At 40.5% G+C, this 25,915-nt stretch overlaps 1 protein-coding gene across 2 annotated transcripts in view; it reads left to right on the top strand.

The window, feature by feature from the left end:
• TRIP12 (thyroid hormone receptor interactor 12) overlaps nucleotides 1-25,915 on the top strand; it is a 3,849,287-nt gene that overhangs the window by 2,962,652 nt on the left and 860,720 nt on the right. The window lies entirely within an intron of this gene.

Below are 25,915 nucleotides of genomic sequence, written 5' to 3'. Positions count from 1 at the left end.
CTAGTCTTCCCATAACTGAGACATCCTGCTTGCCTTGCCTCTTCTGTCTCCTCACTATCTCTCCATTACTTCTTTCTGGCTGCTGCACTCCTTTTCTCTGTTCTTCCTACCTTTAGTTCACTTACGACTGGGTCTTACATATTAATACCTGCTTACTTTCTACTTTTTCCTCCCAGTGTCCCTCTGTATACTGTATATATTACTTCCCTATACCTTGCACCTACTGTCTCCTTGTATTCTCACTGTACCCTTTCATGTTTTTCTCTCCTAAACTATACTTTTTTCCCACTTATACCTGCACCTGTTAAATGTACTTGTATACTGCCTGAACCCTCTCAGGTTCCTTAACTAACTCTCCCTTTCTTGCTTTTTAAACTACGTAGTATAGGCAACTCGTGGTGTTAACTTCCCTGCTTAGCTGATTCTTTTTTGCTCTCCTCTCTAACTGTTTCTGCCCCGCTTCGCTCCCCTCACTACCCCCTTATCCCACCCACCCCACGTGTCCTTAGCTTTATACCCCTCACACCACACCCCCTCTATTACTTCACCAATCACTGGCTCATACCTCATCTACAACTTCCTCTCAACTATATCTTCCTCGATCACCTCTCCTATCACCTGTCTATACTTTAAGGTATATTCTTACCTTGTCTCTTCCATCTAGCTACACATCCTTAGACTATAGTCTTACCAAAGTCTTTTAGTCTATTCCTCTCTTTCACACCTCAACATGTCTACAGACATACACAATCCTACTTCCATGATCTCTGTAAAAGACAATATTCTAAAAATACTAATACTCCTGCTCATCACTTCCTTTTCTCTCACAATGCCCTGTTTCTTAACCTCTCATGAATCTAAACTCAATTTCAACTTCAACTACTCTCCTAAACACACAACCTCAAATTACAAAAGCCTAAACTTTACTCAATTAAACATTACATCTACCTCTAGTTACCTCTTAGCTAAATATCACAGATTGTCTCACATAAAAATTCAGAACCTCTTGATTAGGAAACTAAAATACTTACTCAACTTCCCTAACAAATCTCACTTGGAATATAACCACTCTACCTTGGTAGATGGCGACATTCACCCCAACCCAGGTCCATCAAATATTTCAGCTGAAGCTACACCTGCTTCACTAAACTCTTCTCTTCAATTATCAACCTCCAATACAAATACTCTACTCATAGGACACCTTAATATCCGAAGTGTCTATAACAAAATCACCCAACTCCACTCTCTTCTTGATCACCACTCCTTTGATATTCTTTGTTTAACTGAAACCTGGTTAAAACCCTTTACTAAAGACACTGAAATCTTACCTCCAGGTTATAATATCTTGAGACTTGACCGCAATGGAAAAAAAGGCGGAGGAGTAGCACTACTGTTCAAAACTGAACTAAAATTAACATTAGTACCCTATGAGAACCTTGGATTTACTAAAACTGAACTTCTTATCTCAAAGCTGCAACTAAACCCCAAAAAATCTATCTATATCATCTGTATATATCTACCTCCTGGAAATAACTCTACTACCTTAGAAAATATCCTCAGTTGGACCGCATCCACCTACCCACAAGAAACCATAATACTAGGAGACCTCAACCTAGACTGGTCCTCAATATCCACTAACAACCCAGCATCTCATATTAATCTCCATGGCTTCACTCAGACAATTAATACCACTACTAGGATTAACAAAACTAATAACAAAGAAAGTATTCTTGATTGGATTTTGGTAAACAAACCTCTAGTTAAATATCAGTCTGGAACGCTACCTGATGACATTAGTGACCACAAACCTGACCTATATTATAAGACAAAAAAATGCCTCTAATTACTCTCCTTTATATAGGACCCTACGTGACCTCAAATGCTTTAATCTAACCCAATTTAAAACTGAACTAAAGGCCTGTAACTGGAACCCACTAAAAACACTTCCTCTTCAAGAAGCTGTTAATTGCTTTAACACCACATTCCTAACAATTCTAGATAATCATGCACCAAAACGTTCTATTAGAATTAAAGCTAAGCCAGCCCCCTGGCTAACTAAAGAGACTAGACAAAAAATGTCACTTAGAAACAAATCTTGGTTAAAATGGCGAATTAGCAAATCTCCCATAGACCAACAGACTTTCAGGCATCTGAGAAACAGTACCAAAAAAGCAACCCTCTCTGACAAAAGGAGCTATTATAGCAATCTTCAGCAAGTGAATCACAATAACCCTCAAAAATTCTGGTCAACCCTAAACAGACTTCTTCACCCTGGACAGACTACCACCCCCTCCCCTTCTGGGTCTGATAGAATTTCTCCCCTTGATACTGCCAACGCTTTCAACTCCTTCTTCATTGATACTATTAATTCCTTGGCCTCCCATCTCTCCAGTGACAATACTAGCATCCTTGACCATGCATCCTCCAAACTACCAACCTTTAGGCTACAACCCATCTCCACTACCTTTATACAGAGATGTATTCTCAAACTTAAACCATGTACCCCCTCAGCTGACCAGCTTCCTTCTGAATTCCTTCAAAAAGCAGCCTCTGAAATCGCTTATCCCATATCTATTCTTATTAATAGGACCATAAATGAAGAAACCATACCTGATATCTGGAAAATCTCTCACATCATACCATTACATAAAGGAGGAAACTCCTTTGAACATTCCAACTACAGGCCCATAGCCCTATTGTCCCCACTCGCAAAAATAATGGAAAAATGTGTCCACCATCAGTTAATGAATCACCTAATACAAAATAACATTCTGACAAACTGTCAACATGGCTTCAGGCCCTATCATAGCACAACTACTGCTCTGCTCTCCTTTACAGACATTATTAACAAAAATCGCAACAATAATATCTTGTCTTCGGCTCTCTTCATTGACCTGTCCAAAGCCTTCGACATGGTTAACCACTCTCTCCTATTAAAAATTCTCGAATCCCTTTCCTTAGGACCTTAGGCTATCCACTGGTTCAGTTCATATCTCACTAACAGGAAACAGGCCGTCCTCTGGGATAACAAACTCTCATCTCTTCTACCAATTTCACTTGGGGTCCCCCAAGGCTCTATTCTTGGACCTCTTCTATTCTCCCTCTTTATAAATGACTTACAATTAGCCATTCCCCAGGCTACATGCATTCAATATGCTGATGACTCCACACTTATCTGCTCTGCTAAATCCATTTCCGAACTTCAAACTAACACTCAAGCAGTATTTTCTAAAGTCGAAACTTGGTTCCTAAAACGTTGTCTACTCCTAAACGCAAAAAAGACCAAACTCCTACTCTTTAAGCCTACTACCAGATCCCCTACATTTGACTTCACTATCGTGTCGAATAATGGAACCATTATATCACCTGACTCTACTACTAAATTACTAGGTGTCACGATTGACAACAATCTTTCCTTCGACTCTCATATCAACAATACCATTAAATCTGTAAACAGGAAACTTGGCTCTCTATATAGAATCAAAACTTTTTTAACCTTCCCAGCAAAAGTTAATCTTGCCCACTCACATCTTATTTCCACACTTCTCTATGCCTCACCTATCTACACTAATCTCAAGAAAAACAATCTCTCTAAACTGTCTACCACTTACAATAACATAGCTAGATTTGTGACTGGGAAGCAATTTAGAACCCATCATTGTCTGAATCTGCAACAACTTAACTGGCTTGAACTGACAAACATGTTGCTTCTATCCCAACTTATGTTTGTCCAAAGAGCTTTTTACCAACCTCTTAATACACCTGTTCTTTCTAACCTCTTAAGCCCCTACTCAAACCTGAACTCACTCCGCTCTTCCAGCAAACGGCTAGTTACCTTAACCAAATCTAATAACCTTGCTGGTGATTCCCTTTTCTCAAATGCCATTGGAAAACACTGGAATAAACTTCCTCCCGAACTTACTTCAATTGCATCTACTGTTCTGTTTAAACAAAAACTCAGAGTCTACCTTAAAAGCCACTGGACATGTTCCTGATCTAAGCCTGATTAAAATTTTCTTTGTTTTTTCTCCTCCTCATGGCTATTGTCTCTCTCTTTCTGGCAATACATATCTCTTTAAATCTGCACTTTCTTTCGATTAATGTTCTCTCTTTTCCTTGGTTTCATGCTTTCTCTAAATGGTTCTAAAGATGAATTTATGTTGAATATGTTGTTTATACCTTTATACTACGATTAATCTTTCTTGTCTTGGAGTGAAAGTCCTACCACTTTTTAATCTGTTATGAATTTTTTGTTATGTTGTATCCGTCTTGTCTACATGTGGAGCTTTTCTCCCCAGGCCTCTACTGAAAATGGAAATATATCCAGTTAGACTAGCCCGGTTAACAAATGTAAAATAAATAAATAAAATAAATATATATACACACACACACACACACACACATACAGTATATATATATATATGTGTGTGTGGATTCACTTCAGAAGCTCGAAATACTGAAATCTCGAATTTCAGTATCTCGAGCCCAAGAAGTTGAATCCACAAAACAACGAAAACTAAAAACCATGAAATTCAAAACCTCGAATGCCGGAGGTTTTGATTTTTGCAGTTTTACTGCGCGCGCACACACACACACACACACACACGCACCATCCACCACACAAACACACACAATCACTCTACTACATGAAAGCAGGGGGCAAGCCCCCCTGCACCCGCCACACACACCCCCTACTTAAGTATTCTCACTCCGTGGTTGGACTACATACAAACACACACAAAACACCACCACATAAGCTACATTCTCCTCACACACACACATCACAGCAACAAAACACACTGACACACACCACAGCCCCTACCCAAACCCCTTAGCACACACACACACTTACCTGATTACATGACCATAGAGTAACTTTAGAAGCACGAAATTCAAAACCTCCAGTTTTCGTGGTTTTGAATTTTGCGCTTCTAAACTTTCGCTGTTATGTGGATTCGTCTTCTTGGGCTCGAAATACTGAAATTCGAGATTTCAGTATTTCGAGCTTATAAAGCGAACCTATATATATATATATATATATATATATATGTACATGTGTGTAGATATACTTACGCTTATGTGTATTCAGTTTTTTTGTATGTATATTTGCAGTGTATAGCATTTTTGAAGGAAGTTGACTGACTTCAAATTGTAAGGAGAGTCAAATTCCACAGTCTTGGGAGGCTTTGTGTAGTGCATCTGTCACTGTTTTTGTAATTAATATTTATCTTTAGTATTTGTTCCTTCCCAATGGTGTGTTTTAGGCTTAGACTTTCAAGTAGAACTGCATCAGACATCGCTTTACGTACAAGGGGACAGGTATCATTTGTAAGTAACATCAGAAACAAAACACTTGAAGCCTTTTTGTGTAATGCAAATTTTCTAATCCTTTGATTTGTGTAATAAGAAATTGTACCATTTTAGGTTATTGCAAATGGTTTGTTAAAGGATACAGAGTGCCTCATTTTATGTGCTAATGGGTCTAGTCATTGAAGTATAAAGTGCTGCAGTCATCTGTCGCAAGTCAAGTCACTAGGCATGGGTTTTAGCATAAAATGGGCTACATAATGTTTTTTTTTTTTTTTTTTTTGTTGGTTTTTTTTTACTTCCTAGCAATATTAATTAAGTACAAGCACTTTACTGAAAATCTGCTGCCGTTTTGCATTTCTTGGAATTAAATATAACTGTCCTTCACATTTATTTGAATCCCACAAGTATTTCATATTTTGGCGATCCCTAAGAAAAGGTCAGAAGTCATTTTCTTCTGTATATTTATAGAGTTCACACCTGCTGTATCGTTCTCGTTGTTTACAGGACTTCAGCAGAAACTGCTTTATAGCTCAGATCTGCAGTGTTTGAAAAAGATTTTATATAAGCTAGCACTTACTGTTTTTATTTGGTTGAGCTATCTTAGTCCTTCATGGAATTGCAAGAATGTTAGGAGCCAAAGGCATGCATTTGGACTACAGTCCCCCTTCCCTCCCCATTAGGGTTGCCAGCTTTTCAGATGTCAAGACTGAGACATGGGGAGAGAGTGTGTATAATATCACAACAAGAGTGTTCAGGACTGCACTGTGATCTAGAGGAAGTAACTGCATTAAGCTGGAGGTATTGAGGCCTAGCAGTGCTTCAGTAACATGTAGATTGTAATCTTTTTAATAGATAAGAGAAACTTGTTCAGTATACTCTGAAACATTTTGCTGTTTTTTCCCAGTCTTTTGATCTGTTGGTGACTTCAACAAAAATCATGAGTTGAGAGACTTAGTTTTTTTTTCTTTCAGAAAAGAATTAAGTTGTGTCCGAAGCTTAATGTTAAGGAGTTGTCAAAAAAGCAGTCCTCGGCAAAACAGCATTGTAGTTTCAGTAAAGTAAGACAGTTGTTTGAAGGGCAGATGAATTATACCCAGGAATAGTGAAGTACAAGTAAAGAGCAAGACACTTGATACACTGGGCAGGGATATCACCTGAAATGGAGCAAGTCAGCACAGACACTATCTGCAGTGCATACTGTATAGTTCTAAAGGAAGATATGTAGCATACCCCATAGAAGAACATGCTTGAAGCAGAGTGGACACAAGTTTTAGTTAAAAGAAGCAAGAGATCTCATTTGTATGGATTCATTTTCATGTTCCCTGAAGTTGTCAAGCTGACAGTCCGAAATCATGGAAGTGTGATTTAATGTCAACATTCAAGATGAGAAATACCTGATGCTGCCATGTCAGATAGCCATTCACAAAGTAAACCTCTGTAATTTATAAGCTTTCTGCTTAAGAGAACTGGACAAATGAAATGACGTATGAGAGCTATTATCTTGCAAATTTGGAGCCTAGGAACACAAAGATGGGACCTTTGTTTAATTAAGCTTCCATGCTAAAAAGTATGCATCTAGAATGCATACTAAAATACTTCTGCATTCCCTGAGGTACAATACATGAAAATAAGGTATTAAACCAGCATCCTGTTAGCTTGGTGCAGGTGGTGGAGGGTTTTAAATATTGAAAATACCCTTTAAGTTGGCTAAGAAAATGATCTCTTAGCGTACTGTTCATTTCAGTAAAAATAACACAGTTTGTTGATCCAAAAGACTGTAACTGCCTATACGTTCGGGACCATCCACCCTAACCCATTCCGAGTAGAAGAAAAAAAATGCCAAGAGATGACTGTATTTATTTGGGTTGGTAGGTTGATCTATGGTTGTCCAGAAAGCTTAATTAAAATCAAACTGCAGCGCTACACTGACATGTAGCTTGAAATATTTTAATACGTAAGAGAATCTCAAACTGTCTAAATCCTTAGTAATTTTACGATACAGTGAGAAATGCCCAAAAATATACATGCAAGAGAAAACCGTGCATAATATGGAAGTTCTGTGTCTACTTGATGCATGTCTAGATAAATAAGAAATACTGAACAGAAATCAGAACACCTCAGAAAATAAGTAAGTAAAACTGTTGGTTTAGCACAAAAAGTTAAAGATCTGAGCTCCTTATGAGCTCCATCTTGTAATCAGGAGTTTTTCCCATTATTTCCTTTTGCAAACCATGCGACACCAAGCACATCTCAGCCAGATGGCATTCCTGGGTCACTCGTGAGAAAAGGTCTTCACAGTCCTTGTTTAATTACCAAGTAAAATAAAATAAAAATGAGTGGGAGAGTAACAACACATCTCTGTTTAATTTAGTTAGATGAATATGTTCAATTACTAGTGCTAAGCAGACCTATGTAGAGATGGAGGGGCAAAAAGTGTAAGGAGGTTCGCATATGAAAATTACACAGTAAGGGTTTCAGTTAGTGCTGTTAGATGCAAAAAAAATAATTACTTGAACTCAATTTTGTAACGCTGTGCAGATTGTAATAATTCTATCCTGTGGAGCTCTTCTGCCTCATCAAATGCACAGGCAAAAGTATCCATATCTCAACTACATCATTGTCAGTAGCTTGTAACAAGAACTTTGAGCAATCACCTCTAAACCTTTTGCTTGCTGATACAAAGTTCTTTGCACCTGCAAACCACTTGTATCCCCTTATGGAATGTAAAATCATAAATGTAAAGGTCAGGCAGTTGCTATTCATGCTGTTTTCCTAACAGATAAGAGGACAGTAAAAATTTGTCCTTCGGGACCCTCCTTAGTGTCCCTTACCTCCTCAACGTGCAGTGTGTCAAGAATCTACAGTATTAAAATGGCATCTACTTTTGTCAGTGATCAAACAGCAAACGTCAGATGAATTGTAGGGTTTAGAGTAATATACAGAATGTTGTTACTTGCAGCAGTGTACTTATTTCAAGCTCCAGAAGGTGATGTGCAGTGCGTGAAAGTATTTGCTTAAGCATCTGTTTCTTATTTATTTGGTAATCAGTTGGCCACTTTGATCCAGTGAACCATTTTTGAGAAGTAGACCAGCATGAGGTGGGGTTGACAGGCAGAGAAGAGTACACATTAGCTGCATTACTATGAATGAAATTCTGAATAATAAAAACATTCAATAGTACTGTGGTGCTGAACCTAACAATTAAGTACAGTAAACTCTCAGTTAACCGGCGGAACTCAAGCAACCAGAAAAAAAATCGAAGAAATACAGTACAATTTTCATGTGTTGCACTTTCTGTTTTCCCTCACAGAAACGTACCTTACATTTTTAGAGTTGTAAAAAAGAAGATATGAATAAATTCCCTCCCTCCCCAACCTGAGAACAAATCAAACCAAACAAATAGTATAATGTACAGTATTAGTTAGGTCTATTTTTAATAGTAACTCTCATGCAACCAGAAACTACACTTATCCGGCATCTACCAGTCCCCATGGGTGCTGGTTAACTGAGAGTTTACTGTACTAGTTATGTTCCACACATAGCTACTGTGTGAATGAGTACTTATTTTCATTTGTAATGTAGAATGTAGTCAGCAAATAAAATCGCTCTACAGCAGTTTCAGTTGGACAAAAATAAAGGAAAGTTGATGTTGAATGCATTAGTTTCAGATTTTGGTTTCTTTTTACTCGTAACAAGTGAGAGGAATCAGTGGTGTGCATGTCGACTGACAAGATTGCAGTGGAGTATTCACATAAGGACTTTTAGCTTTCAACTCTTGAACTATATTCATGGGAGTTTGTCAGCCACATAAATACAATTAGGATTGATGATGATAACATCTTGAGCCCTTTGGACCAATGTTTGCTGGTTGTAATATTGTCTCCTTGCTACCTTGCGTCTCAGTGTTAAATAGTTAAACTGTCCCAGATGCTCTCTAGCATTAATACGGATCAGTGCTCAAGGATTAGAAAGTTTCCAAATTAATCATTGTCATAGTATCAGGGAAAACACTGTAAAGTAAACTTTTTGGGTCTAGTGCTGTTTCTGTCCTATTCACTGTCTGTTGCTGTTTGTTCTTTATTGCAAAGTGAAAATGTTCTTATTTTCTCATACTTCATCACAGTATTTATGTAAGCCTGACACATGCAGTACTCAAATGAAATGTGGGTATATGGTATGAAGGAGTGTCAGAAACATTGTGCATGAAATGTATTAGTATAGCACATTGTCTGCGTCATATGATAGTATGCTGAGAATAACAGTGAACAGCGATTTTCTTCTGTTGGAATGTTTGTGTTCATTTGAAAATCTCACAGTATTCTAGCAGCAGTTCATCTTAAGAACTTCATTTATGGTCTTGGTGGAAGTCATATTTATTTATTTTATATTTGTTTACCAGGGAAGTCCAGCTGGATGTATGTCCTTTTTCAGTGCAGGCCCGGGGAGAAAAGTTCCAAGTCATTTAAGTAGCATAATAACAAAAGGTAGTAATAATGTACAAATTAACAATAAAACAGTAGGTAATATAGCAACATTGTAAATATAAAATATGACTGAATCAGATAGAGGTGTACCCTCAGTCACCAAAACACTCAGAACACTCCAAAGACCGAGGATTCAATCAACTCCAGTAGATGTACAGCCACAAATAATCCCAAACGAATAAAAGGCAGACACTTCTGGTATTTTAACGTCACTAGTTTAGTATGTACGTTTTCGTCAAAACACTTAATCAGAAATGAACACTGGAACTAAAATCACACCCCTATTTATATCTACAGTCAAACTGAATAATTAGTAGACTCAGAGCTGTTAAAAATTTAAGAAACGTTTAAAGAGACAGAACAAAAAGGAGCATATTGGACTCCATGCAAACACAGCACTGAAGTAAACTGTCATGTTTTCTCATTTAAAAATGTGTAAAACTGTAACCATAAACCTAATTATCCTAAATATTACTGTCTACAATTTATAATAATTTTATTAAAATTGTAAAAACTATTTTTTTAAAAAACATATAAATATTGCACAATCTACACACAACAATCTTGCTGCCCTTACCTTCAGGACATGTAAAAGGGAAACATTCTCATCTAATCTAGGTTCCCTGTAGTCTTCAAGGATAACCTGCCAGTATAACTCATGGTACTCAATTCATGTTCTCCATTGACCACTTCTCACATCACAGGGAATTTCTTCTAACACATAAAAAGAAAAAAAAGCCTGGGCACAAACCAAAGTGTTTATATAGGGCATTATTAACATTGTGGTTACCAATATCCCTAGTGTGCTCATATATTCGTCTCTTCAGCTTTCTCTCCGTTTTACCAATATAAAAAGCGAGACAGGACCCACACTTAGCTATATATGCCAGACCCACAGATTCACATGGGGAATGGCTGGTCGCAGCTACGCATTTGCTACGTGCTTCTACAGTCACTACTTCACCTTGTGCTATCAGAGGACACTGGGGACATCTACCACATTTATATGTCCCTAATTTATAACGATTAGTCCTATTTGAAAAGTTTCTTTCTTTCAAATTTTTAATATTCAGACCCTGACAAATGAGGGAAGTATCCTTAACTCTTCTAAGGTCATACAACTGGGAGAATCTCCCCATTCGATATTCAAAATGTCTCTAATAATTGGGTCCCCACTAAAGTCAGTGGTAAAGGAAGACTCATAATTCTAACTTACAAGTGCAATATCAGTACTTGACCCAGTGGACCCTTCTACCACCATGCTGTCCATCCCTATTATAGGGCAAAATCTACTTTGCCTACCCTCTATCAGTCTGCTAGGATAACCCCTCTCAGTGAATATTTCTTTTAACTTCAATACCTCCAAGTCAGAATCACTGTCCTCGGAGGTCATACGACTAGCTCTCATCTCACCAGCTGACCTTTGACTATACCTTTTTTTCTGACTAAAAGGGTGGAAAGTGGAGGAAAGAGTCAGAATATGTCTCTTTCCTAAAGATTTTTGATTTAAAGCCACTTGGTGTTTTATCGGTGGTGATATCCAAATAATTTAAGGTATTAATAATAATTAATTATTAATAATTAATAGCTGTTAAAGTAGCTTATTTAGCCTTTAAATAGTACTTAGAGTGTTAGTCTTTTCTAATATTACCTTAGATAATATAGCTGGTTGTTAGGGCCGTTTTGTTCAGGTCTTCCTTTCTCCCTATCTCAGTTAGCTTAAATTACTTAGAAATTAGTGGCCGTGTTTTTAGGTCTCTTCCTTCTCTTATTTTCATATTACATTGAGAGTGTGTTATCTTAGAGTATAGCCCTTCTTTTTCACAGGGCATTTAGTGTGTTTATATTAGATTATAGTCCTTTTCTTTTCAGGACACCTAGTTGTTTGTTCTCATATTGGAATTAGATGTTCGTGACAGTTTTTTTTTTTTTTTTTAAGGCCTTTAAGACTTGTATAGAATTACTTATGTGTAGTGTGTGTTTGTTGGTAATTACAGCCATTCTTTTTATACAGGGCTGATAAATACTTGGATTATTAGCTAAATTTATTATAGCCTTTTGTTTCTTAAGGCTTACTAGTATTTTGTGTGTGCTATTGTTGATGGTCTTCGTGTTTCACTGTTGCAGTCATTACATTTGGGTAATCTGCTGGCAGGTTGTCCTCAGTTGGCCTGATTAACAAAGTCTTGGGTCCTGTGTCAGTTGCTGTCCCTTCTTCCATGACGTCAGATCATCAGGGGTATAAAACATGCAGCCAACACCATTACATCAGTCTTTCTTGCGCGGTTCCTGAAGCAGAAGCATTTCGCAAGTGCCGGTCGGCTGACTCCTGAAATTTTCGTTTTTGAGTTTCAGAACCAAAGTCTTCAACTAAAAAGCTAAGTACCCCGTTGGGGAAACTTTTTCTTGCTCCTTACCGATGTCAGTAAAAGTTAATAATTGCATTACTTGTGGGAAGCAAATACCTCATGAGGATTTTCATTTGTACTGTATTCTTTGCCTAGGCCCTGACCACAACGTGCCTTGCTGTCTGTTTTGTGCTAAATTTAATAAACGCACTATTAAACGTCTGTATAGTTTTGCTTCTAAATATTTTGGCTCATGATTTAATTATCCAGGAATGTCTGTTACCGACTACCGGAATACCTAAAAAATGCAAAGAAAAAGACAGACAGGCCATCGAGGTCCAAAACTCTCCTAAGCCATTCGCCAGTTTGCCCGTACTCAGTGAGGCGCTTTCACAGCCCCTGATACCCGCTACTTCTGATTCGCAGGCCTCTACTGAGACCCATTTGGAGTCCGGAATGCCGCGAGATGCTTCAATTATGGAACCCGCGCATGTCTCTACCTTTAGATGGGTCCGGAGCTGCTGTGCAGGCACCAGCTTCTGAGGGTGTTTTCAGGCCTACAGATTTGTATATTAGACCAACGCCATCTTCAAAACTAAACCCAAAATCTGTGTCTCAAAAACCAACACCTGGGCCACATGTGCAGGCCCCTATGCCTAAAAAACAGATGATCAAAATGGCTGAGGGCTTAATTACCCTGATCAGGGGTAGCCAAACCCCCTCCCCTCTAAGAGGCCTAGGCAAGACATTGGTTATGAATCTTCTGAACAGGATTCTATTTCTTCTGACTCTTCTAATGAACAGGATTTGTCTATTCAAACTTATGAGGACTCTGATGCAGAAGATTCCATTCCTTCTGCTTCTCCCCCTGAAGATTTTTCTTTTGGGGAAACTTTACATACTTTAACGGAACATTTCCACTGGGAAAGTCAGGATTTCTCTGAATCTAAAAAAGTGACTTGGGGATTTTCTTTTTCTTCCTCAGCATAGGCCTTTGGCTATACCTCCTGTTTTAGACATTGTTGATGTTTTTTTCAGAATCTAGTCTGGCTCCTGATTCATTGCCTCTGGCTCCTTGTAAGCCAGACAGTTACTACAGGGTTCCTGACTCCCACAAATTCCTTTTCAAAAATCCTATTGCAGATCCTGAAACCATTTCTCAGGGTCCCAAGGGCATTAAGGCCTCTACTGCTAAAAATCCTACCCCTTCTGATAGAGATTCCAGGGCGCTGGATAGATGGGGTAAGAAGGTTTACACTTCTGCAGCCTTGGCAATCAGGGCTTTAAATTGTCAATTTCATTTGCTTAAATATCAACAGCATATCATGGGACTGCTTAAACAGAAAATGATGTTAATTTTGAGAATCAGGAGCCATACTCGATTCTGAAAAAAACATCATCAGCAATGTCTAAAACAGGTCTGCTATATCGGAACAAAAAATTCCTAACCCCTGAATCTAGACTTACCCTGGGCCAGGCACTCCTCCACCCCTCCCTCTTGTACGCCGCCCCAGTTCTTACCAATATCCAGGCCACCACTGTAAACAAACTCCAACAGACTTACCTTAAAATAGCCAGATTCATTACTAATTCCCCATACAACTCACACCACTGCATTTCTTTAAACTCTCTTCAATGGCTTGAACTTCCCCAATTTCTGCTATCTTATCAATTTTATATGCTACACTCTATTCTTTATAAACCTTCCTTCTGTCCATCTATATCTTCCTTGGTCTCCATCTACATCCCATCCCGGACCCTCCATACTTCTAACCAACAATTACTTGATATCTACCACCCAATGGCAAACTACTTTACAAACAATTCCTTGCCCATGCTTGGAACAAACTTCCCCTTGTCTTACGTTCAATCTCCCACACCTCACGCTTTAAAAATGAACTAAAAGCTTATTTTCTCAATTCCAGAACCTGCCCTTGCCATGACCCTATCTAGTCTTCCTTCCCTTTATGTACCCTCAAAAGGACCATACTTAGTACCTCATTACACCTCTCTCTCCAGTGTGTCTACTATGCATTTGCATACTAACAAAATTTTTTTATTGTTGACCTTTTGAACTATATCAATGTAAAATCTTACTTAGCTTCTTTTTAATGCAACTTTAACTCTATGCATGTAACCCAACATATGTGAATCTTTTTGCTATAACTGCTATTATATCAATATTGTTTAAACTTGTACTTGTTTAAAATGTACTACTGGAGCTTTTCTCCTCGGGTCTCCACTGAAAATGGGCCACAAGCCCAGTTGGACAAACCCGGTTAACAAATGTCAATAAATAAATAATAAATAATTATAAAATTTCTGACTGTCTGGAAAATAAAGATTTACAGGATTTATTGCATTCAGCTGAACAAGTTGGAAAACATACTTTGCAATGTGGTTTTGATTCTTTGGAGGCCTCTTGCAGGGCTGCTGTAACTGGGTCTGTATTAAGAAGGCATGCTTGGCTCAAAGAGCAAACTTTGCCTGATCATGTTAAAGCAAAACTGTTGGATGCTCCTTTACAACAGGACAGTCTCTTTGGTAATAAAGCTGAAGAAGTTTTAAAAAAGATGGAAGATAAAGCTAAATCTATGCAAACTGTGAAAGTTTTCTTACAAGTGAAACCTCCAAGATTTAGTAGGCACTGGCCTACTAAGAACTGGTCCTTTCCAGTTCCTTCGAGAGCCACTCAAGTCAAACCCAGACATTCCAAAGGCTCCAGGTTTCAGTCACAAGGGACTTTTAGAACAAAACAATGGGGTGCTTCCTCCTCCAAATCTGGAAGCAACAAGGCACCTCCCTATGATAAGCAGTCTCAATTACTTCCCTTTACACTTACCAAGCACTTAACTTCTGGCCGCCCTTTTGGGGGGAAAACTGGCACTTCATGCAAGAAACTGGCAACTTATAACCCAGGACAAATGGGTTTTAAATATAGTATCCCAGGGATATAGATTTCATTTCCACACATTGCCAATCCCAAACGGATGGCCAGACCTGCCCCCAAATCAGTGAGCAGAGGCCCAGAAACAAGTACTGTCCCTCATGAACATAGGGGCTACTCAACTGGTTCCAGAAGAGGAAAAGGGACAAGGTTTCTATTCAAGACTTTTCCTGGTACCCAGATAAGACAAATCATGGCTTCCAATTCTGGACATATCTACTCTAAACACATTTCTAGAAAATTCCAAAATTCAAGATGCTGACTCTTCAACAGTTACTTCCTATGCTAGGCAAAGATGCCTGGTTGGTAACTCTAGACTTAAGAGGCTTACCTGCATGTCCCAATGAGGGAATCTTGCAGAAGATACCTCTGCTTCAAAGCAGGCTACTTGCATTACCAGTTCTCTGCACTGCCCTTTGGCTTATCTACTGCACCCAGGGTCTTCACAAAATGCCTGGCTCCAGTAATTGCATTTTGCAGACAAAGAAATATTCAAATATATCCATATCTGGACGATTGTCTAATTCAGGCAGTAAACAGGGACATTCTTTTAAAACATCTGGCGTTTGTAAAAAGGGTCCTAACTTGTCTAGGGTACACTGTAAACAAAAAGAAATCACAACTGATACCCTCTCAAAAAATTAATTCCTGGGTGCAAGCTTGAATACAACTGCCCAGATGGCTTACCTTATGCCGGAAAAGCAACTTTATTTGATAACTTACTTCAAACAGGTGGCCACAAAAACCCTGAAGACAAATTCTGCAAGCCTTGGGGTTCATGGTCTCCTGCATTCTTCTAATTTCATATGCAAGACTGCATGAAGAAACTTCAGTGATACTTAAAAGGTTTATGGAGTCAGCACAGTCACAGCCTGTAAACAGTGATTCCTATCGTACCTTGCCTGCAACTAGAATTGCTATGGTGGGGAGAGGCCTGCCACCAAAACAAGGGACTGCCATTCACTCCAACCCCTGCCGCCCATACTCTAACTACAGACGCATTAGACTATGCTTGGGGGGCTCATCTGCCAGGGAAGTGCCTTCAGGGCATATGTAGCCCAAATCAAATGCACCTTCATATCAATCAAAAAGAGATGCTAGCTGTACAGAATGCACTGACAGCCTTCAAGGATTCCCTTCATCCAGGACATTTAATGATAAAAGACAGACAACACCACAGTTATGTGGTACATAAACAGGGGCGTACACACTCTTACCCCCTTTGCAGACTAGCCATGGCATTGTGGAGCATGGCCTTGACCTATTAGATACAGCTACAAGCTCAATTCCTGCCAGGAAAGCTGAATACTGTGGCAGACGAACTAAGCAGAAATCTCATGGACCCACACGAATGGAAACTGGAACCACGGACTTTCAACATGTTGACATACAAATGGGGGAGTCCAGACATAGATCTTTTTGCCTCACCCCAGAACTATCAGTTAGACAAATTCTGCACAAGAATTCATCACAAAAAAGCATGGAAAGTGGATGCTCTATCATTCAGCTGGAAAAACCTATCAGTCTATGCCTTTCCGTCCCTGCCTCTGCTCTCCAAAGTTCTACTAAAAGTCAAACAGGACAAACCAAAAATTATTTTGATTGCTCCAGACTGGCCTCGCCACTCCTGCGCAATGTGTCACACCTTTCACCGTGGCACCTGCCTCAGACACCTTACTTACTGTCTCAGCAGAACAAACAAATTCTGCACACTCAGCTCCAAACTTTGAATTCTTGCAGTGTGGCTAATCACCTAAATTCACCCTTAGCATCCCTCAGCAAACCTGTGATGGATGTCATTTTGGAGGCAAGAAGGCCTAGTACTAGAAAATCGTATGCTGACAAATGGAAAAGATTTTATGTCTGGAAACAGTCACAAGGGATAAGCACAGCAGTGCCCAATATTCCTCAGATTTTACAATACTTAACTGAGATGCTTCACAAGGGCCTGTCCTTTTCTTCCATAAAAATCCATGCCTCAGCCATTTCAGCTCATTACAACACGGAGCCTTCCCTCTTCTCTCATCCTCTGCTAAAGCAGTATCTCAGAGGGGCCAAAAACGTAAGACCACCCAAGAGAGCTCCAACCCCTGCCTGGGACCTCAACTTTGTTATGGAAAAACTTACTCTTCCTCCTTTCGAGCCAGCTGCTACTGCAGACTTAAAATTTCTCTCTTGGAAAACAGCTTTCCTTTTAGCAGTCACTTCAGCTAGAAGGATTTCCAAATTACAGGCTCTTATGGCAGTGGAGCCATTCATTATTTTTCATGTGGACAGGGTGTCTCTCAGGACCAATCCATCCTTCATGCCTAAGGTGGTATCCAGTGTGGTTCTTAATCAAACCATTCATTTGCCAACTTTCTTTCCCAATCCACAGAACAAGGGGGAGCGGATTCTGCATTCATTGGATGTACACAGACAGTTTAGATTTTACTTAAACCACAACCACCACGAACCTCCTCAAACCTTTTGAACGAAAAAACACACAATCCGCTGGTCGGTACAATAAAGGTATATCCTCCACAAACCACGCTTCAAAAAGTATAATAAAACTGGATAGTAATTTTAATATATCGACGAACACCAACAGCACAAAGTACAGCAACCATAGATTGAGCGCGCTTTCGTCTCTACGTAGGAGACTTCATCAGAATCAATGAAAATTGTTAATTGATGCATTTATATACTTTTTGTTGAACATTAAAAACCTTGGCAACAAATTAAAAACAATTGTTTGCTTCAATTAAAGCACTGAAAATTGCACACAAGGGGCTCCTTTGAATGTTTCAGAACTGCTTGTAAATGCATACATACAGTTCATTCGTAAACAGCTAGTACTCAATGAAAAATGAATATTGTCACCATTACAGTGTAATAATACAATAAAATTTAAAAATATGTAAATATATAAATATAAATTCTAAAATATGCTATATATGTTAAAATGTTGCAATATTAAAATATAAAAATGTGTAAGGTACTGGAATTTAAACTGTAAAATTCATACATAGATAATTTGGTTAATTTGGCAAATTAGATTGGATGCATGCTCCCATGTGGGCATGAATGACCATATTTCTATTAAGCCAGTATTAAAATTACTGGCATTAAATCCAAAATAAATTTCCACTTGGGTATTGATCAATTAGGTTCTAGTTCATACATAGATAATTTGGTTAATTTGGCAAATTAGATTGGATGCATGCTCCCATGTGGGCATGAATGACCATATTTCTATTAAGCCAGTATTAAAATTACTGGCATTAAATCCCAAATAAATTTCCACTTGGGTATTGATCAATTAGGTTCTAGTTCATAGATTTTTGTAGTTCTTTTTGATTTTCAGTATAGATTTATGCACTTGTATTTCTGTCTATGTATGAATTTTACAGTTTAAATTCCAGTACCTTACACATTTTTATATTTTAATATTGCAACATTTTAACATATATAGCATATTTTAGAATTTAATATTTAAATATTTGTATATTTACATATTTTTTAAATATTTTATTGTATTATTACACTGTAATGGTGACAATATTCATTTTTCATTGAGTACTAGCTGTTTATGAATGAATTGTATGTATGTATTTACAAGCAGTTCTGAAACATTCAAAGGAGCCCCTTGTGTGCAATTTTCAGTGCTTCAATTGATGCAAACAATTGTTTTTAATTTGTTGCCAAGGTTTTTAATGTTCAACAAAAAGTATATAAATGCATCAATTAACAATTTTCATTGATTCTGATGAAGTCTCCTACGTAGAGACGAAAGCGCGCTCAATCTATGGTTGCTGTACTTTGTGCTGTTGGTGTTCGTCTATATATTAAAATTACTGTCCAGTTTTATTATACTTTTTGAAGCGTGGTTTGTGGAGGATATACCTTTATTGTACCGACCAGCGGATTGTGTGTTTTTTCGTTCAATAGATTTTACTTAAACATGACAAAAATCTCTAAGAAAAACTAATCAATTACTGGTGGCATTTGATGCAGGGGCAGAGGGAAAGGCTATTTCAAAGCAGACTATTTCCAAATGGGTAAGCCATTGTATTCGTTTCTGCTATATGCACCATGATAAAACTGTGCCCCAGGGGATCAGATCTCATTCCACCAGGCTGCATCTACTTCTACAGCCTTTCTCAGAGGTGTTCCTACTAGAGACATTCTAGAAGCTGCTACCTGGAGCTCAGTTCATACGTTCACCAAACATTACCATTTACCTCTCTTCTCTATATCCAGAGCTGGCTTTGCCACTGCTGTCATGCAGGGCCTTATAGCTGGTCCTAATGCTGTATAATTCCATCCTCCCAACCATAGCTTTGGGAATCTACCAAAATGTAATGACTGCAGCAGTGAAACACAAAGAACATAGTACCAGCGGATTGTGTGTTTTTTCATTCAATAGATTTTACTTAAACATGACAAAAATCTCTAAGAAAAACTAATCAATTACTGGTGGCATTTGATGCAGGGGCAGAGGGAAAGGCTATTTCAAAGCAGACTATTTCCAAATGGATAAGCCATTGTATTCGTTTCTGCTATATGCACCATGGTAAAACTGTCCCCACAGGGGATCAGATCTCATTCCACCAGGGCTGCATCTACTTCTACAGCCTTTCTCAGAGGTGTTCCTACTAGAGACATTCTAGAAGCTGCTACCTGGAGCTCAGTTCATACGTTCACCAAACATTACCATTTACCTCTCTTCTCTAAATCCAGAGCTGGCTTTGCCACTGCTGTCATGCAGGACCTTATAGCTGGTCCTAATGCTGTATAATTCCATCCACCCAACCATAGCTTTGGGAATCTACCAAAATGTAATGACTGCAGCAGTGAAACACAAAGAACATACTACAATTGTGTACACTTACTATAAATGTAGATGTTCGAGTGTATTCACTGTTGCAGTCCTGGTTACCCTCTATCCAACCCCGTTTTTTCTCTTTCTGTACTTATACTTTCCTTTACTATGCTTAAAAGCCTTTTTGGTGTATTTGCTTTAGTCTGGAGATACATATTTTTGTGTTTTTAATTACTTAAATATTTGGCTCCCCATTTGGGGGGGCACCTGACATCTGGGGCAAGAAAAACTGATGTAATGGCGTCGGCTGCATGTTTTATACCCCTGACGACCTGACGTCATAGAAGAAGGGACAGCAACCGACGCAGGACCCAAGACTTTGTTAATCAGGCCGACTGAGGGCAACCTGCCAGCAGATTACCCAAATGTAATGACTGCAACAGTGAATACACTCGAACAACTACATTTATGGTAAGTGTACACAACTGTACTTTAGTGCCCTCCTTTTTTTATAGGGTGTTGTTGCTGTGCTTGACTATATTTAGCATTTGTCTTTGATTATGTCTCAGCAAGAGAAAGAAAAAGCCAAGTCTTCAAAAAATGCCCACAATGTGGACAAAAGATGTCCGTAACTGATGGACATACTGAATGTCTACTGCTTGGGTGAGGTACACCTGCAGGAAAGCTGTGCTATATGCCACTCCTTCAGCTCAAGAGTGTTGCATGAGAGAAAGAGAAAGCTAATGGATAAGATTGTGCTGAAATCCTCTTTTCAAGAGTCGCTGGACAAGTCAGACAAGAACTCTACAAAGACGAAACCAACAAAAAGTCCATCTACATCGAAATCCGCTTCTAATAAAGCTTCAACATCGGTTCCAAAGCCTTCGGAACCGACTGTTGTTATGGTTAGGAGCCGGTCCCCGACCTGGGAGCCTGTATCTCCTACCTTAAAGTCCCCTATATTGCAATCAGTGGCTCCATCACATTCTTCATGGGCCTCAAGTAGACTGATTTGGATGTGGACTGCATGGTGAAGAAGCTTCTACAGGTACCGGCGCTGGCAAAGCTTTTATCGGCACCATCCCTGGGGGCTTTGGAGCAGACCTTAGTTCCTCTTACATCTTCTGTTCCTCCTCCGATCTGCATGGAAGTTTCAGAGCCAGAGAGCGGAACTGATGATTGTGGAACCCTCGGGTCCGACACCTACTCTAGGTTTTTTGTCCCCGACTGCCCTGATGTCTTTGGTGCCGACCGAGGGATCTCGGGGCCGACATTCACCGGTCGGGTCCGGGGAAGATGATAGGACCGACTTTACCTCTCGGGGCTTTGGCTCGAATGAGTTCGGCCCCGATTTCTGGCTCAGAGCCCTCTGTGCCGACGCAGACTGTTTCCGTCAAATCTTTGGATCCGAGAGATTCCACTTGGAACCGAAGGGCCTTTGAGGCTATGAGGAGGGCTTTCTTTGCCTCGACAACCACCCCATCAGTTTGAGCAGCTCCCTCCCTGAAAGCACCGGTGTCTGCATCTTCATTGCATGCTGCATTGAAGCGTAGAGATCCTGAGCCTCAGGAAACTCCATTGATTGTGCCTTGTTCTTCCTAGACCTCTCCAAAAGCCCTCATTGAAGCAGTGCATAGGAAGAGACTCTGCAAGAGGAAGCATCTGGACTCCCCACTGGAGTCCGTCACTTCAGATACTGACTTGGATGAGTCAGAAAGGTCCTCACGAACCCTCTCAGAAGAGATCTCTTTTGCAGATATCTTAGAGATTCTTAGAGGGGTGGCTTGAAATCCCTTAACCCTTCTGATAATGTGTCAGTCCTCCTGAAGGCTTTTGGTTCTCAACCCTCCATCTCTTGGGTGTCTCCACCCTTCGATGAGTTGCTTGAATTACTCACTCGAAGGGCATAGGAGTCCACAGACACCACAGAGCCTGTCACTAGGAGTCCTAACAAATTTATAACTAGCCCCCAAGACGGTCCTTGCCTCACTAAAGGAGTACCTGTTGATGCTATGGTGGTGGCAGCAGCCACCAAGAAGGAATTATCTGAGACTTTTTCATCTGTTCATCCTCCTAATAGAGAATCTAGGATTATGGATTGAGAAGCTTATGTTTAGTTCAGCGGCCTTCGTCCTTCGATCGCTGAACTACCTTACAGATTTTACTAGGTTACAAAGGGATCTCCTGAAGGAGCTAGGAGACACACACTGCAACGTTCAGTAGCTGCAGGAGTTTCAGACAAGGTAACTTCCCAGCTCTCCTCTCTTAATTTGATAGTGAACTCTTCCATGCATCTGTTGTCATATGCAGCAGATGGTACGAGCAGAACAGCGGGTACAGGAATCGCTCTCAGGAGACATTCCTAGCTGCGCTTATGTTCCTTCGTGGAACCCTTTAAGTTTTCCTTCATTAATGCCCCATTTGACTGTTCATCCCTTTTCGGACCTAAGGTAAAGGAAACTCTTAACAGGAGTGAAAAAGACGGAAAGACATTGTCTGCCGTCGGAGTACGTTTTTCTACCTTGAATAGACCCTACCGCAAAGGGAGGGGAGTTGAAAAGATATGGTTCCACAAATCTCAAGGATCTTTCCAGAACACTAGTGGTGAAACCCCCTCTAGAGGCAGAGGAGGGGGGGTAGTAATGGAAGACGTCGCCCATGCAGCAGAGGGGGTCCGCAAAACCAGGGCAACAGAGATCAATTCTTTGGCAAGCCCTGTCAACGCTCTGAGAGGAGGCCCGACTGCTCATCTCTGGAGGCAGTCGGGGGATGCCTTTCTTTGTACGCAGACACCGGACTAAAAATAACAAAAGACAGTAGGGTACAAATCATAATATCCAGAGGATACTCTATTTCCTTTGCCACTTCACCCCCTCTAGTAAAGAAAACCCCAGACGTTCCACCCAGTCACAGGGACCAAGCAGCCTTAGAGGTCCAAAGGTTGCTGGACAAAAGAGTCATCCAGCCAGTCCCAGCAGACCAGAGAGGATCTGGAACTTACTCAAGGTTCTTTTTAGTTCCAAAAAAGACAGTGGACTGGAGACCTTTTCTGGACCTCAGCAGACTAAACAAGTCAGTAAGAGAGACGAAGTTCTGGATGGTCCCACTTCAGTCAGTACTTCGCTTTCTGGGAAAGACAGTTGGATGTGCTCTGTAGATATTCAGTATGTGTACTACCACATAAAGATGGACAGACCATCCAGGGAGCATCTACTCTTCCGGCTGGGAGCCAGCCATTATCAATTTCTTGCTCTGCCCTTTGGTCTCACTACAGCCTCCAGAGTGTTCACCAAATGTATGGCAGTAGTCACCGCTCACCTGAGATGGTTGGGATTCCAAGTGTTTCCATATCTAGGCAACTGGCTCCTCACTGCCACCAGCAAGCATCAATTTATTCATGCGAGGGACATAACCTTAAAATCTCTGCAATCAGTTGGGGATTACCATCAACTTAGAAAAATTTGCCTTATCGCCATCGTAGCAGATTGACATTATAGGAGCAGAACGGAGCAGTACTAAACACAGTTTCAATGACATTAACTCTGCCTCCAGAAAGAATTTGTCTATTAATAAAACAAATATTAGACCTGCTTCCAAGAAAAAAAGCCCCAGTCTCAATGGTACTCAAATTACTAGGATCGATGGCAGCAGCAATCATTGCTTTCCCCCTCGCTCAAATGCACATACAAGTTCTACATTGGCTCCTATTCTTTCAATGGTCCTTTCAGGAACTTCCAATGTCACACGAAATTATCATAACTAATACGTGCAAGAAGGACCTTCAGTGGTGGCTGACGTCTCAACATGCATCTCTGGGACGTCCATTCGTTCTACCCAATCCCATAGCCACTGTGACCACGGACGCTTCCTTGATTGGGGGGGGGGGGGCTTTATCAGGGAAGAACAGCCCAAGGCACATGGAAGAAACACAAGGCTCATCTACATATAAATGTTCTGGAGATGAGTGCGGTACTTCTAGCGCTGCAGTCCTTTCAAGACCCTCTACCTCTCAGAACAATTGTATTTCAGACGGACAACATGTCAGTGGTCTGGTACGTCAACAAGCAAGGAGGAACAAGTCTTGCCCTCTGTATCGAGAGGCCATGAGAGTATGGCAGTGGGCAATCTCTTCCCAGCGCTTTCTGATAGCAAAGCACATCATGTGGAAATCCAGTGTGATAGCAGACAAGCTAAGCAGCTCAATCTTACTGCCTCATGAGTGGTCTCTAAAGCAACAAGTATCAGAAAGGATATTCCGCAGGTGGGGCCAGCCCTGCTGCAATCTCTTTGCAACCCCAACAAACATGAAATGCAGCAGCTACTTTGCCCTGATTCCCCTGCCGGTGGATGCCCCAAGGGATGCAGTTGTGTACAGTTGGCCACTGGGTCTCCTTTATCCATTTCCCCACTTCCCTCTGATTCCCAAAGTGTTACAGAAAGCAAAAATTCTGGGAAGGACCATGATCCTAATAGCCCCTTACTGGCCTCGGCAAATCTGGATGTTCATCGTGTTTCACTGTTGCAGTCATTACACTTGGGTTATTCTGCTGGCAGGCTACCCGCAGTCGGCCTGAATTCCAAAGTGCTGGTCCGGCGTCTGTTGCTGTCGCCTCATCCCTGATGTCAGTGCGCCAGGGGTATATAAGATGCAGCCAATGCCATTTTCTTCAGTCTTTCTTGCAGCGCGGTGCCCAAAGCAAAAGCAGTTCGCAAGTGCCGGTCGGCCGACTCCTGAGATTTTCGAAATTGAATTTCAGATCCGAAGTCTTCAATAAAGCTAAGTACCCCACTGGGGAAACTTTTTCTTGCTCCAGACCGATGTCAGCCGACGACCAGAGTTCATAAAAAGCGCAAGGAAAAAGAAAAGGAGAGGCATCCGAGGTCCAAAACCGATGACGAAGCCTCTTCCAGGCCAGTCACCGGTTCTCAGTGAGGCGCTTTCGCAGCCCCTGACACCCGCTACCTCAGAGCCACAGGCCACCATCGACTCCCACGTGGAGACAACTAGGCCTCTGAAAACTCAAGGTATTGGGCCTACAGAAACTACTCCCTCAGATGGGTCCGGAGCCGCTGAGCAGGCATCAGCTTCTGAGGGTGTTTTCAGACCTACACAGCTTTCTATCAAGACCACTTCAGCAACCAAGACAAAGTCTAAAACACCTTTAAAGACAAAGAAACAAGTACAGCACTCTCCTGGACAGTCTTCCATGCCTAAGAAACAGATGCTTAAAATAGCGAGGACCTAATTACTTTGATCAGGGGTTCCCATCCCCCTCCTGATAAAAGGCCTAGGCAAGACACTGACTATGATTCCTCTGATCATGTTTCTATTTCATCTGATTCCTCTTCAGAACAGGGATATTCTCTTCCTCCCTATGAAGATTCTGATGCTGAAGAATCTATTCCTTCAGCTTCTCCTCCTGAGGACTATTCTTTTGGGGAAACCCTGCACACCATGAGCGAGCATTTCCACTGGGAGAGCCAAAATTATTCAGAATCCAAGAAAAGGCTCAGAGACTTTCTTTTATTGCCTCAACACAAACCTCTTGCTATTCCTCCTGTGCTAGACATTGTAGATGATGTATTTTCTGAGTCCAGTCTGTCTCCAGATTCTTTACCCCCTGCACCAGTTAAGCCAGATAGGTACTACAGGGTTCCAGATTAATTTACATTTCTTTATAAAAACCCTGCTGCTGACCCAGAAACTATTTCTCAGGGTCCCAAAGGGGTCAAGGCTTCCACTACAAGAAACCCTGTTCCCTCTGATAGGGATTCTAGAGCACTGGAATGATGGGGGGAAAAGTTTTACACCTCTGCTACTTCAGCTGTTAGGGCTTTAAACTGCCAGTTTCACATGCTTAAATATCAGCAATACCTAATGTCTCTGCTAAAACAGAAAATGCTGACAAACTCTGAATGTCCTGAAAACAAGGAAATGCAGGATTTATTGCATGCAGCTGAACAAGTGGGGAAGCATACTTTGTAATGTGGTTTTGATTCACTAGAGGCTTCTTGCAGGGCC

The sequence above is a fragment of the Protopterus annectens genome, chromosome 5.part0, assembly GCF_019279795.1.
Source record: "Protopterus annectens isolate FY-2018-M chromosome 5.part0, PAN1.0, whole genome shotgun sequence".
Lineage (NCBI taxonomy): Eukaryota > Metazoa > Chordata > Ceratodontiformes > Protopteridae > Protopterus > Protopterus annectens.
The sequence above is the reverse complement of the archived record's forward strand: the minus strand, read 5'-3'. Positions and strand labels throughout refer to the sequence as shown.